Raw genomic sequence first — 14,786 nt, 5'->3', positions numbered from 1 at the left:
ACGTAAGGTCATACTAGGTAACCAAATGAACACAAAATTCCCAGGCCAATGCTGTGGTTAAAAGGGAGAATATGATCTTTAGATACATAAGCAGAAAACTGTCAAGTAGTGAAGGGAGGTTACCTCTGTTTACAGCGCTATTGAGACTATTACTGGACACTGTGTCCAGTTCTGATGTACACACTTCGGTTTAAATAAAATCTAAAACAGGTGATTGTTTTTTCTAGCAAAGGTTTTAACCGGCCTTCTGCAAAGCCTGCTTCACAGTGGGAAATTCAGGACTCTCAGGCTAGTCTCTCTAAATGAATGTGTGGAGCACGGTAACAGTTCTAAAATAAACTCCAAAACAGAAGTCATGAACATGCTAGAGGTCTCACTGCATGACGCTCTCTGGCCTGCATTATGCAGGAGGTCAGGCTACATGAGAATAATGGTCCCTTCTGTAGATTTGTAGCATTTTAAGGCTAGAAGCTGCTGGGTACACAGCACTTTTGAAACAGGCCAAAGGAGTCTTTCCCAGCTGCATTTTTGCTCAGAGGTCTGTCAGCTACTGTCACAACCTCTCAGGGGTGGAGTGGGGGCAGTTGCCCACAGAGCCCAGCCTTTCAAAGAAGTCTGGAGCTCCAGCCGCCACTGCAGAAGTAGTGGTGGTGGTAGCCGGAGCTCCGGGCTCCTTAGAAGTGCCACAGTAGTGCTTCTCCATTCAGCCCTGATAGAAGGGAGGTACCCAGCGCTGCAGTCAGAGGTGCTAAGAGATGACTGCCCTTGGACCTGCCCCTTCTGCCCTGCCTCTTCCAGGGTGCAGAGCCAAGCTCCCTTCCACCTCACCAGGGGCCCACAGTGGCTGTTGCCCCACTGATGCTATGCCAGCACAGGTGCTGCTACATCCCAGCACCTCCCAGGACACAAGCCGCCCGAAAGGGAATGGGAAAGACAGAGCGGGTCAGGGAACTGATCACACTGTTAAGGACTGTGCAGCTACGCTTTTCTCTGCACCGTCCTTAAGAGCATGATCAGTTCCCTTGAACTCCAGAAGATCCAGTGAGAAGCAATGCTGCATGCAGCCAGCACCCTGCTCAGCACTCTGCTTTAATGGCACACCTGAGCGCTGAGTGCTCATGAGCAATCAAAAGAGGGTTAACAAATGAATACCACGAAAACACCCTGCAAGTTGAGTGTTCACTTGTCATCTTGACGGGAAAATTTGGTATGGTGCCAGGCAGACGTGCAATATTAGGGCTTATTCTTCAGGCAACAACATGAGCACGTCAACATGCATGAATAAAAAACGTGTCTAGGCTTCAGACTGAAAAGCTGGATAAAGAGCCGCCCCCCGCCCCCCAATAGCTCAAATGCCAGAATGCACACGGAAGAACTCCAAGATACTCTATTTAAAATATTGTGTGGCGGCAGGGTGGGGGTCGGGGGGCGGCTTTACTCCTCCACTCATGACTTTTTGAGCATGCAGGGTTGGCGATACTGCCTATGTTTCCCAAGGCTGGTCATGAAGCCTTTTTCTTGAGTTTGGAAGCTTTGTTTTTGTCAGACAAATTACGTGCCTTCATTTTAAAAATATCCTTTCTCAGAAACCAAACCCTCAATATTCTTTGCTAAGCTGGAAAAATACAAGCAAGAATTGAGTGCTGTTCAGTAACCAGGGCACTACGCCAGGACTCCAGAGACCTGCTACTGCCATAAGTCACACAGCAGGTGACATCCCCTTTTATTCATCTTGGCTATTTAACTTGTAAGCTCTCAGAGGCAGAGGTGGTCCCTTAGTGTGTGTGTGGAGCATGCACCACAACTGACCCAATCTCCATTATAATACAAATAATAAAATGGGTTGAACCTCTCTAGTTTGGCACCCTCACGTCCTGGCTGGTGCCGAACCAAACAACATACAAACCCACAGGAGGTCAATATTGTCTAGCAGCATTACCAAAATTTGCATTGCTTACTGGCTCTCAGAAAACATTTAGGGACAAACTAGAACCAGGACTGGTTACGTTAAACAAACTATACGGAACTGCAGGAAACAAACACTCCTATGTAAGTGAACATCCAGCTAACCAAAATCATGAGGGATCATGGATGTTTCCAGACAGAGGTTCAACATGCAATAATCCCCGCTCTTATGTGTTATATGTTGTGACAATGTCTCATACCTTCTCTTTCACAGTAACACAAGTGAAGGTCTTTGAGTGATCTCTCTGTGCCTGCAGTTCTTCTGTGTTGGTGGTTCATCAAATGAATATTTCCTTGATCAAAATCTAATTTTTAAACCCATGGATTGTCTTCATTTCCACTGAGTCAAAGCAGAACAGTAAAGCTTGCAGAGCCAGAAAGACCAGTCTCCAATGTGACTTCCCACACTACTACTAAAGAAATGTGATGCAAGCATTTCTACCAATCAGCAATTTGGGTGGTCTCTAGACAGTGAGGGCAATGGGGAAATAAGAAAAGCGGACCCAGCAACTTCTGCATCTAATATTCCCAGAGTGCAGATACGTCTCGCAATTCCTTTCCTTCTCTCATTTTTCCAGATGGCCTATTTGGTGCTGAAAACCTCCCCAACTCCAAGAAGAAAAATGCACCAATGTCTCTGTATACCAACAATATATCAGTATCCTGGAACAGTGGTTCTCAGTGAGGGGTATGTGTATCTCTGGGATACACAAAGGTGTTCTGGGGCTCTCAACTCATGTAGTTCACTATTTTTCAACCTGGAGATTGAAGCCCCCAGGTGGTCATGGGAGACTTTTAGGGAGATGAGAAATGCAGAGCTGGCATTAGGAGGTGGCAAGCAGGGCAGCTGCCTGAAGTCCAATACCACGGTAAGACCTACAAAGTTACGTCACACGCTTCATCCCCTGCCACCTGGGGCTGAGACTTTACACAAGGCTCTCAAGTGAGTAAGAGACTCAAGTATAATATTTATATTCCAATCAATTTTATAATGAGGGTAAAATGAGAAAGTCAGCAATGTTTCAGTGACAGCATGCTGGCAGTTTTGTATTTTTATGTCTGATTTTGTACACAGAAGTTTTTAATAAGGCAAAACTTGAGGTATGCAAGACAAATCAGACTCCTGAAAGGGGTACAGTAGTCTGGAAATGTGGAAAACTATTGCCCTACCAGATGTGAGAGGAGTAACTAACAATCCCAAAACATAGCGTCAGAAATATTTACTAATAGCTATGCAGAGAGTTTAAAAAAAAAAAGTGCAACATTAACAACTGTCAGAAGACTGAGTGATGTCAAATCTCTGAAGATTAAGAATAACCCCCAGGACAGAGGAGAAGCAATAGGCAATCCCTAGTTTATTTGGTCCCACAGAAATAAACTGTAGGTACAAGCTCTACATTTAAATCATTCAGCATGAGAGACTGACAGACTTACTGATGAAGCAACAGCCGGATACACTCAGCATCACTACTGCTGAATGAAATATTCAACGAGACAATGCATCACGACTGGTAACACACAGGTTCCCAACTTACCACTCCTAGACATTCAGATAAACAATACCACCACCTGGGAATTCTAATGCTACAGTTAGAAACACACTCAGGTTGTGTCAATTTCACCAACCACCATGCCATCTGGTTCCAGGACCTTGGAGAGACAAGGTAGGTGAGGTAATATTTTACTGGACCAACTTGAGTTGGTGAAAGAGACAAGCTTTCCAGGTTATGTTACGCTCTCCACGTCTGGGAATGGTATAGTGACTTGTCTTCCGAAAATTACATCTGAAAAATCATCAAGGAAAGGGAGGGAAGAGCTGGAACAAGAATCAGCTTCATCAGTCACAGAATCATAGAACACTAGAACTGGAAGGGGCCTCAAGAGGTCATCGAGTCCAGACTCCTGCCCACTTAGTCACGTAGGTTCACAAGAATTTGACATCATACCAGGCCTGGAAGGAAGAGCCATGAGGATACTGGTGCACGCACTAGTTCAATTACAGTCTTCCTGCACGCCACACCTGGATAGATCCATTTCCTTCGCAAGAGTTGCCAAAGTCTCCTCGGTTCTATTGTGAGGTTTTTACATTATGTCTCCACTCACTGAAAAGAAACTGAGCCATCACTGAGCGTAAAAGAAAATCCGAGTCAATTCAGGAGAAATAATGCCCCAACAAAAGGGCTTCATTGTAATAGGGAAAACCTGCTTAACAAATTCATTTCTCAAAAGGATTCACTGGATAGTCTGGATGAAGAATTTTAACCACTGGGTTGCCCATAAACCATTCTCTACAACTACTCATTTTGCTGTCAATAGCACATGCTTGCAGTTTCCTGAACCGGCAAAAATAAAGAGTAAGGAGACCACGGCAATCAACACAAACACTCAAACACGTTGTCAAGTTTATTTTGTTAACTTCCACCCAGGTCTCCTTTGTCAATTTCAGTTCCCCAAGTGCTGGGAGGGAGAGACTGCTGTTTTCACTCTGACTTTGGCCAATCCCGTTCAATAACTAAATTAATACTGCACCTAAATTAATACAGCAGCAAGCACCACAGCGATCAAAACCATCCTAACAGACTCCAGACACATAAAACACTTAGGGGCAAAAACAACGAAGGTGCAACTCCCATTGACTCCACCATAAATTCCAGTTTCGTAACTTTATTATGCCAATAGCTGAATTTAGTCCTTAGTGATGAGACAGCACACGGAGCAGATGGGAGACTTTAAAGCATTTCCTCTTTTTACTATACTGTCCCAAAATCACTCAGACACAGGGCAGTTCTCCTTGGTAACAGTACTGGCAGATCGTTTACACACAGCGGCTTAGGGAGTGTGCTGAACAAGACGCCCAAAGGGTTGTATAAATATCTGTTAGAAACCTGCCTACCGGATTCTTCTTGCTGATAAAGGCTCACCTGTTGCCTGTTTCATCTCTCTCTAGCCAGAGAGCTCTTTGGGATAGGGACTGTCTCTATCCATCCATACAGTACAATGGGTCCCTCTAGATTGTAACTTGACTACAAATAATCATCTAATGGCCCAGACTGCTAGTGAGTTAATGCTGAATTACGGAGGTAACTGACCAGGGAAGCACATCATCCTGTACTTTCCAGCTATAAGAATGGAGACAAAGGATGCAAGGAGCTTTTCTGCTTGCGCTTTCAAGCACGGTAACTCCTCCGAGCAGTGGTGGGCAATTGCCAAGGGTGAGCGGGCCACACAAGTGGCCCTACTTCACCTCAGTAAGCCACAGCTGCCTGCAGCCCCTAGGGCTCCATCTCTCCCTCTATCTGACCCCCTCCCCCCTGCACTTCTCATGGATTGGGGTGCCAGAGCCCTGCACTTCCCTGGTCCTCCCCCTCCCTCCCAGCACTTTTGGCACAAACTACCTGATTCATGCTCCATTCTTGCTTCTCCCCTTTCTCCCAGAGGTGGAAGTCCACAAACAGCTGATAAGTGCAGTGCCAGTTCCGGGAGGAAGGGAGTGGGAGGAGTGGGCACAGAGTGTGAATCAAGCAATTCGTGTGCTCTGAAAGTACTGGGGAGGAGCAAGGAGGCGCAGGGCTCCAGTACCGCAGTGCAGGAGAGGTGCCCAGGTGGGCAGCAAGGGTGTCCACAGACTGCAGACTGAGCCCTGGTGGGCTGCATACAGCTCAAGGACTGCAGGATGCCCACCACTGCCTCAGAGCCCGCTCTCACCCAGAATGGGGGCAGAGCTAAGCCATGCAGAATTTGGAGAGGTCACTCTCCAAGCTCTCTCTTCCTGTAGCATTAGGAGACTTTCCCTGACAAGGACACAGTGTGCTCCGTGAACTTCCACCACAACCCCAGGTTGCAGAAACTCCCTCAGAGCGGGCAGGGGCTAAAGACACACATCTTAGCCAATAAGCTGGGTGTCTCCGGCAGAGACAGAGGTACCAGCATCCCATGTTCCTTCTCCACTTGTGGATTCTGGACAGTAACAGTTATATACGTCCACCACTGAGCAGCTCCCTACAGTGAGAAAGCCTGTTCCTGCCTCCATGCTTTGACAAGACAAAGACAGAGTCATGCACAGGAGCATCCCCTGCTGCAGATTTATAGCTACAATGAAAACAAAGTAATGCAGAACCCTCCTTTGGGAGATGATGAAGGCGAGACCCAGCCTTTGGGGGCAGAGTTCTGTTGCATTCCCATGTGCCAAAGAAACTGTGCCAGAACACAGCATGGGTTGGTGGGGACTGGATGGCTGTAAGAATCCAGAGGAACTGATGAGCTGGCCTCGGCTGTGATTTGCATTGGGGTCCTTGCAAACAGATGCATCTGTGCTCACTCTCCACGTGGGATCCACAGCCACTGGACAGGCGTGCTGTCTCAAAGGGAAAATCCTACAGCAGGCTGCTTCACCGGGTGAAAACAGAGATGTAAATGAGTCAGAGGCAGAAATGCTAAGCCACCGGCTCTTCCTAGTGAATTTATGGATTGATCCCACACAGAGTAAAACGGTGCTGGCAGAGACTCCAGCAGGCTGTCGCCATCTCGGCTGGATAGGCAAGAGGAATTGGCAAGACAGCTTTGTCCTGTGGTCTGTATCAGACAGTCATCACCATGCAGGCTGTGTTCACATTCTGCAGAGACCCAGCTTGCTAAATGGGGTCAAACTTCAGCTATTTATAGCTGAGCATGAAGCCCAGAATAAACTGCTCTTCCATGCTACACTCAGCAAGGCCTAGCCCCAGATCCTGCCTGTCCCCAATGAGAATGTGCTGGGACCGCTAGTCACTCCTAGAGCTGGACTGCAGAGACAAAACCCTATTCCCCCCAAACAAACCTTCTATTTCTGCCTCAGGATAAAGCCCACCATGAAATATGGTGACACGGCTCACATCAAAAATATTTGCACCTGATGTCTCACCAGTCCCATGAATTGTCAAACACCCCAAACATACCTCTTACCGAGAAAACTTACTCAATATTGAAGGAGAGGTATACAATGCCATAAAGTTAGTGCCAACCTGACCACAGGGGATTAAATATACAGCTTTCACTTGAGTTTACGGAGAATGCAGTGGGCTTGATTCATCACTGGCACAGAGGGACGTTGGGCATCTACCTGGTAGAAGAGAGCCATAGACTAGGTGAAAAGACCACTCGGAGCCTCAGGAATATGCCCAGAAAGGGGGCCTCTGGGCTTACAGCCCTGCATGGATACAAAATTTGTATGTGCGTCTGGTCCATGGATATAAAGCAGACATCCACAGATATGCAGGGCTCTATCTACACTTCAGCATCTCCTCTAGTGGGAGGGAGCGAGAGGACAGAGGATGTGACAGGGGTAAGTGAATGAGGGCAGAGTGGTACAGGGCCAGGGGAGCATTACACTCCAGACGGAGAAGGCTAAAGGTGTGTCCACTCTGTCTCCTGACCTTAAACGGGAACTAGTGGAGATAAACATTCAGTCTGCCTCTTCTCTTTAGTGCTCAGATATCTAGGGCTCAGATCACACAGCAAACTCACAGTAGCCAGGGCTATTCTTGGGTGTGATCCCCTGGAGGTTCAACAGACCTGTCAAATCATGACATGAGGGCACCTCTCCCGAGATCGTGGGTGAACAGACTTGGGGAAAAGTGTGTAACTTTGGGCTGCAGGCTTGAGCAAGAGACAAAAGCTCAGAAGGAAGTGCAAAGAAGAAGAGGAAAAAAGGGAGAATGAGCTGTAGGCTTGGAACAGCAGGTCTAGAAGCAAAAGCCTGACCCTAGAAAAGGAAGGTCTCCTCATATTGGAATTGGCACCTCATAGTCAGAGCTGATGGACAGTACAGCAGACAGCTCAGCAACCATCACCCAGAGACTGGTCCAAGACAGTGGTAAAGGCTGCAGTGGGGGGGATGTGACAGCCATTGGGGCCTGTCCCAATGACCCACACGGCCTGTTTTCTACCCCCACCCCTCCACTAACAAGTGCATTTTGCCAGTAAAATGTCTGACCAAAAGCTAATACCGTGACAGCTGTGTGCACTCCTCAGGCCTGCCCTGAGCTAAGTACAAGTCCATGCTCATTTTGGTCAGGTTTGAACCTGATTCCAGCTAACACCACAGGACTACATGTGCCAAGTATTTTCAGGCACAGATGTGTTAACGCGGTCTATCATGCTGCATGCAGATGGAGCACTTTGCACAATTCTCATGTCTGCTGCACAGCCAGTCCCTGACAAGTTCCACTCTGTGTTGAACACAGATGCCGGAGGATTTGCAACAGGGGAAAACAGGCTCTTTTTACTGCAGCTGAACATACGGTATCAAGACCACGGCAAATCTTCACCTGTGCCTAGCAAAATGAGATGAGTGGGACAGAAAAAGAAGCTGAACGTCATCCTTGCATCTCCCCAGTCACAGGGGGCAATTCAGCCTGTGGCACAATTTAGAGCTGCTTCAGAGCTGCTGTAGAATGCACTAAGACACCATGGTCCCTTTGGCTCAGCCTGCAAGCTAGGACACGCTGGAGAACAGCAGCACTTCAGCCACATCCTGCCTCCCCCCCACCCCCCCAGCAAGGTCCCAAAAATGCTGCCCACATCAAGAGCCAAGAAAGCGGTTCTCTTTATTCCAGAGTCTAATTACATCAGCTTTCCAGCTGCTTTGAACTACCAAAGTAGCACAAACCAACTAGGAGGGGCTCCCCCAAGGTGAGGCGGCCCTACAAAGCCCTGTCAGTATTTCAGTGCAGAGGAGAAATGCCATACTCCCTGATGGGGAGAACAGGCAACTTCCCTATTGCGGTTCATTCCCTCTGATTGCTGGAGACTGCTAGGGTTAACTCCTAACAGGAGGCAACCACCACTTGGTGGAGTGGCTGTAACCCCACTAACGCACATGGACTCTCTGGGGTGTCTTTATATCAGCATCCCTGTCTCCTTCTGGGCAGGAGGGAGAAACATCAGCCAGCCAGGAAGAATAGTAACAGAGAAGAAGCCGTGCTAGTCTATACACTATCAAAACAAAAAGCAGTCAAGCAGCACTTTAAAGACTAGCAAAATTTTGCTAGTCTTTAAAGTGCTACTTGACTGCTTTTTGTTTTGACAGTCAGGAAGAGTGTGTTCTCCCTCAGAAGATACTAGGGCAGAAGTAATCCCTTCAGAGAGGATGAGAGTCTATGACTGAGGCACCATGTCTGTGGGCCATAGCTCATAAGACCAAGAGGTGGGACGGATGTACACAGACACCAGGGTACTGGTGCGTGCTCCACCCACAACCAATGCTCCCCATCCAGCAGCAGCTGGCCCCAATTGCGGGCTTTCCCTGCAGACACATTCCTGAGATCTGGGCAGCTCCCAGCTGTACCTGAAACCAGAAAAGCCAGTTTGTATTCAAATTTCTTGCAAGGGTATTGCTTTGAAAAGTTTCTCAAGCAAAGTCCCGGAACAGGACTAGCTGTGTGAGTGCTCCTTTCCACTAGACATTGCAAAGCACTGACCTCCTCCAGCTCAGCCTTCATGTACAGAAGCTCACTATGGAGAGAACATTAACATGGGGCCGTGTCCAAGAGCAACTGCCCTTTATGGGGTATGTGGCAGAACCAAGATGAGGGAGATAAAGGGGCAGATTCTGTCCCAGACTCCAAACTCTACAAGGCATCTATATGTTGCAGCACACAGTGAAAGGACGTTGCAAAGGGCCAGGGCTGATCATGCAGGCTTTGCAAGTTGCCCTATGCTGCCCCTTTGCAGGCTCCAGTGTAGGCCATAGGCCCACAGTCCCTGGCCTCATGAGATTCTGAGCTGCCCTGCAGCTCACTCAGCCTGAGATAGGCTGCTGCTCACTTTCTATGTACACGATGCCATGGCCAGTCTGGGGCGAGCGCTCACTTTCTGAGCATGTGCTGCCATGTCTGGGCAATGCAGGCCTTTTCAACTCCTGGGGGCATAAAGTCAGGGGTAAGAGAGGTACTGCCACTCAGCTAATATTATAGGAGTCAAAACTATTCATGCTTTCCTTGCCCATGCTTAATTCAGAAGAGACTTCCACTCCCCGAGTCCAACTTTGCTCCATGCCCATCACATATGGATATCTTTTCCTTTACCGCAAAAAGGCAGCTCTTTCCTCCCAGAGGAAATAAGCAGCAATGGGGACAAAAACAGGAAGAAGGGAATCAACTTCCTGCTTGCCCTGGAGACATCACTCTCTGATGAACTCTATGTACACCTGCACTAAGCAGTGCAAACAGGCTCCGGAAACAGCAACCAGTCCCAAAGTCTGCACTGGGAATAATCCTGGTTTTCCTGAGCCTGAAAAATATCAAGCTGTGAGGTCCTCTCCCCAAGGAAAGGCTGCAGTCTCCTTTGCTTGACTACTTAGATGCCATGGATTCTGACCCACACGCTATATTTTGCCCTTCACTGGGCACAGGCAGGTCACTGCAAATTAATTTCTCATGACTCCCATGTCCCAAGACCACAAGAATGCCACGTAGGGGGAGTAGCCAACTACGTTCAATATCTGTATGGGCCTTTTGTATGGCGTGCCAGCAGCATGAAAATATTCTCATCTCAATGATAGCGTCTGCAATCTTTGGAGATAAACAGCCCTAGGACTGGACTCATGGGGCCCGTCTCACTCATGTTTCAGTGACTCTGAAAATATCATCAGTAGCCAAGGGCACGTCAAGGCTGCAGTCCTAGCAGCCAGGCAGCATTTAGCGACAAACATGTTTCTTTCTGAATCCAAGAGTCACCTGAAGATCTTGGGCTCCCATCCTCAGCTGAGCTGTTTTTTTACATTGCCAGCCCAATGAGAACAAGGGGAAGGGGCAACTAAGCCATCTTTCTGCCTCCTCGGTCCTGAACTGGCTGAAAGCCAAGATTGTTCCTGGTGTAACTTAGAACAGCCTCAGGTCTCTGTGCTTCAGGCCTGATGCTCCAACAAGCCCACTGTTAAGAGGTATTCTCAGCTGTCGTCTCGGAACAGCTAGCACAGAGGCTGAAATTAAGCCTCTTCTTTCCTGAACATGGTCCAGTAGGCAGAGTGATGAGCTGGACTGCGTGAGTTGCACCCCCAAACACTTGTGAGAATTACACTGCAAGAGAGGAGGCAGAGCTGTTGCTGGTACTATGCCAGCAGGACCTGCAACAGGAGGCGGCAATAAGCAGCTGGCTAGGGACAGAGCCTCCGAATGGGACCACGGACGCTCCGCTTCCTAGCTATCACCACCTCTGCCCAACCAGCATCCAATGCACAACCCAGTGAGCTGAACCTGATCAAAGTTAGGCTGCTGGGGGGGTTGCACACGTCTCCTCAGGGCAGGGTGTTCTAGCATACAGGCAGGCCTAAGGGAAAGCCCACAACGCACCCAGGACGCCAGACACCAAACCCCCGCCCAAGGCTGTCTCACAGCACCACTCGGGGCCGCCCAGGCACAGGCACTGCAGGACGAGCCTCACGCTAACATCGGCCCAGGGCTCCTGACAGCCCAGAGCCCTGCCCTCGGCTAATCCCACCACAGCTACTTCCAAGCGGTGCCCACGGCAGGCTCAGATCAGCCCGGGTGGCCTCAGGGAGCCGGTCCCCACCGCTGAGCGCACAACCCCAAACCCTCCCCGGCCGAGCCCAGAGAGGGGCTTTCTCGGCTGCCCCCAGCGCAGGGCCAAGGCCAGACTCCCGCACTGCCGAGCGTGGGCGCCTCCCGTCACCGCCCCGCCTCCGGCCAGGGGCTCCCCGCGGGTCACACCCCGGCCCGGGGGCGGGAGGGGGGAAGGAACCACGAGTCTCACCCACGGAACGTCCGTCCGCTGCGCGGCTCCGGCTCCGCTACCGGCCCGCGCCGCTGAGGGGCGCCGAGGGCGGGGGGCGCCGCTGCCCGCCAGCTCAGCGACGGTGTGGCGGCGGCGGCGGCGGCAACGCGGCTCCAACCCCCCGGACATCGCCCCGCTCGCCCCAAGGGCGCCAAGCCGGGCCGGGCCCCACCCTCGGGCGCGGAGCCCGCCCGGCGGGGGCTGGGGGAGGGGCGCGGCCGGCGCCGCCTCAGGCCGCCCTGCCGGCAGGTGTCCGGCGGCGGAGGCCGCAGCTCACGCGCGCGCCAGGCCGAGGGGCGGCGGTACGAGCGCTGCCCTCGCCGGGCTGAGGCGGCTCCTCGGGGCAGCGCCCCTCCCGCCGGGCGAAGCGCAGCCGGGGCGCCGCTTCCAGCCTGGGCCCGGTGGCAGCGGCGGGCCCGGTGGCAGCGGCCCTCCCGAGAGCCCCACTCACCGGACAGCCGCTCGGCTCGGCGCGGGGCCCGCCCGGCAGCTCCAGCGATCGGGCCGCCCCGCCGCGGCTCAGGGGCCCCCACTCCCGAGCTCGCCCTGAGCAGGCGGCGCAAACTCCGCCCCCGTGCCAGGGGCCGGCCGGCCGGCAGCGCCATTCACAGCCCGAGCATGCAAATCGGCGTGGCGAGCCGCTCGGCAGCCGGCAGCCAGCGCCCGGCCGGGGAGCTGCGTGCGCCGGCGGCCCGGCGAGTCACGGAGCCCAGCGCTGCGCCCGCTCCCCAGAGCCCGTGGGAGACCCCCGGCGAGAAACGTCCGCACCCGCGCTCCTTCCAGTCCGGCGTAGCGGCTGCGCTTCAGCCTAACTCCTGCACGGAGCAGTAGGGAGCGACTTTCCCCGTGCAGCCGAGCCGCCCTAGCCCCGCTGCACCCCACCTCTTCCCCGGCCCCCAACTCGACCGCTTCATGCCCTAGCGCGGGGCTGAGCAAACTTTGCGGGACCACCTGTCTAACGTAACCCAAACCCAGCGTGTAAGACAACTGGTCTGTAGAATGTAAAAACTTCCTTAATCGGTATATAAATGTGAATACGCGCAGAACATATCAAAACAAAAAGCAGTCAAGTAGCACTTTAAAGACTAGCAAAATAGTTTATTAGGTGAGCTTTCGTGGGACAGACCCACTTCTTCAGACCATGGCCAGACCAGAACAGACTCAATATTTAAGGCACAGAGAACCAAAAACAGTAAGCAAGGAGGACAAATCAGAAAAAGATAGTCAAGGTGAGCAAATCAGAGTCGAGGGGTGGGGGGGAGAAGGTCAAGAATTAGACTGAGCCAAGTATGCAGAGGAGCCCCTATAGTGACTCAGAAAGTTCCCCACGATTTAAACCATGTGTTAATGTGCCGAATTTGAATATAAAAGCCAGCTCGGCTGCTTCTCTTTCCGGAACGGTGCGATAATTCTTCTTCAGTAACACCCATACCTTTAGGTCATTGACAGAATGCCCCATTCCATTAAAATGTTGACTAACTGGTTTGTGGGTCTGGAGTGTTTTGATGTCTGTTTTGTGCCCCTTGACCCTTTGTCTAAGGGAGTTAGAAGTCTGTCCAATATACAAAGCATCTGGGCATTGTTGGCACATGATGGCATATATGATGTTAGTAGAGGAGCATGAGAAATTGCCCATGATTCTGTGAGTAGCCTGGTTAGGTCCAGTGATGGTATTTCCAGAGAAAATATGTGGACAAAGTGGGCAGCGGGCTTTGTTGCAGGGAAAGGTTCCAGGACTGGTGTTCCTGGGGTAGAGAATGTGGCTGTTAGTGAGGATCCTCATGAGGTTGGGAGGTTGTCTGTAGGAGAGAACAGGCATGTCACCCAGGGCCTTCTGGAGTGTAGCATCCTGATTAAGAATAGGTTGTAGGTCTTTAATAATTCGTTGCAGTGGTCTGAGTTGGGGGCTGTAGGTGATGACCAGTGGTGTTCTGTTCTTGGCTTTTTTGGGCCGATCTTGGAGTAGCTACGCAACATAGTTCAACATGGTAATGAGATGGATGAGGCTGAGACCCGCCCTTATAACATTTCACCACTCCCCATGGGGACCGGCCCCCCACTTTGCATACCCCTGCCCTAGAGAGCTGCCCCCTGTCCCCGCAGGTCCTCACGTGTTACCTTATAGCTTCTAAGCAGGGGCACTAAGCTCAGTGAGGAGTTACACCAGGGATCGTTCTTAGCAGGGCTTTCTCTCTGTTACTATTCAATATGCAAGGCTCTTCTGACCTCTGTGCACTTCAGATTACCCAGAACTCTTCCCTGGATTTGGGGTGAGCAGCCAGCATCCCCTCCTTTCTCAGATCCTGCTGCTGGCTCTATGCTAAACACTGTGTTTGGAGCTTCTACAACTTTTATGTCAAGAAACCTAGGTTATTCCCTAAAGGCAACTTACACCTGTGTGTTACCCACCAAAGCTCATTACCTAATAAATAAACCTGTTAGTCTTTAAAGTGCTACTGAACTGCTTTTTTGTTCTGTTAGTCTTTGAAGTGCTAGAGGACTGCTTGTGTTTTTGTAAAGCTACAAAGACTGTAGCTCTGAGACTACCCATTAGACCAGTGGTTTCCAACACAGGGTCTGAGGGTATTGCAGGGGGTCCTTGGGAAAAAAGATAAATAAAAATGATCACACAAAATAAGTTTCAAATAAATTGTAAAGTTACAATCAAGTAATTTTTAAATTAAATATCTTTAAGGGGGCTCTGAAAATGGTTTGCGGGAGGTGATTGGGGGTCCACACTAGTGAAAAGGTTGGGAACCACTGCATTAGACCCTCCTGTGCCCCTGAGCCAAGGAGGGAAGACAGGAATGTCAATATCCAGCAGTCTAAACAGTGCCATGAGTGCTAGATCTACAGGTGCTGGGGGGTGGGGGTTACAGTGTAATTTACTGGCACTCAGCACCCCCACCATAAAAACTCTTCCAGCCGTACTGGATGCAAATGGCATCTAGTCTGTCCAGTTGAGAAAGTTGGCAACCTGGATAGTGCTAGTTCAAATATAGTTGGGTAACCCAGAAATAAAGTGTATGCTGAAGCTGGTTTGGCGCGTG

The 14,786-nt window shown here is 50.6% G+C and overlaps 1 protein-coding gene across 8 annotated transcripts in view; it reads right to left on the bottom strand.

Annotated features, from left to right (window-relative positions):
• RHBDF1 (rhomboid 5 homolog 1) overlaps nucleotides 1-12,300 on the bottom strand; it is a 77,561-nt gene extending 65,261 nt beyond the window's left edge. For 5 of the 8 annotated variants that reach the window (XM_075010386.1, XM_075010392.1, XM_075010393.1 and 2 more), the window contains exon 1: nucleotides 12,188-12,300. The gene's annotated coding sequence lies outside the window, so the exon portion shown is untranslated. Of the gene's footprint in view, nucleotides 1-11,715; nucleotides 11,972-12,187 lie in introns of those variants that run through there. The other 3 variants (XM_075010389.1, XM_075010390.1, XM_075010387.1) reach the window with 2 other exon arrangements.
• Between the last annotated feature and the right edge of the window lie 2,486 nt (nucleotides 12,301-14,786).

Source organism: Carettochelys insculpta, chromosome 16 (genome assembly GCF_033958435.1).
Source record: "Carettochelys insculpta isolate YL-2023 chromosome 16, ASM3395843v1, whole genome shotgun sequence".
In the NCBI taxonomy this organism is placed as follows: Eukaryota; Metazoa; Chordata; order Testudines; family Carettochelyidae; genus Carettochelys; species Carettochelys insculpta.
The sequence above is the reverse complement of the archived record's forward strand: the minus strand, read 5'-3'. Positions and strand labels throughout refer to the sequence as shown.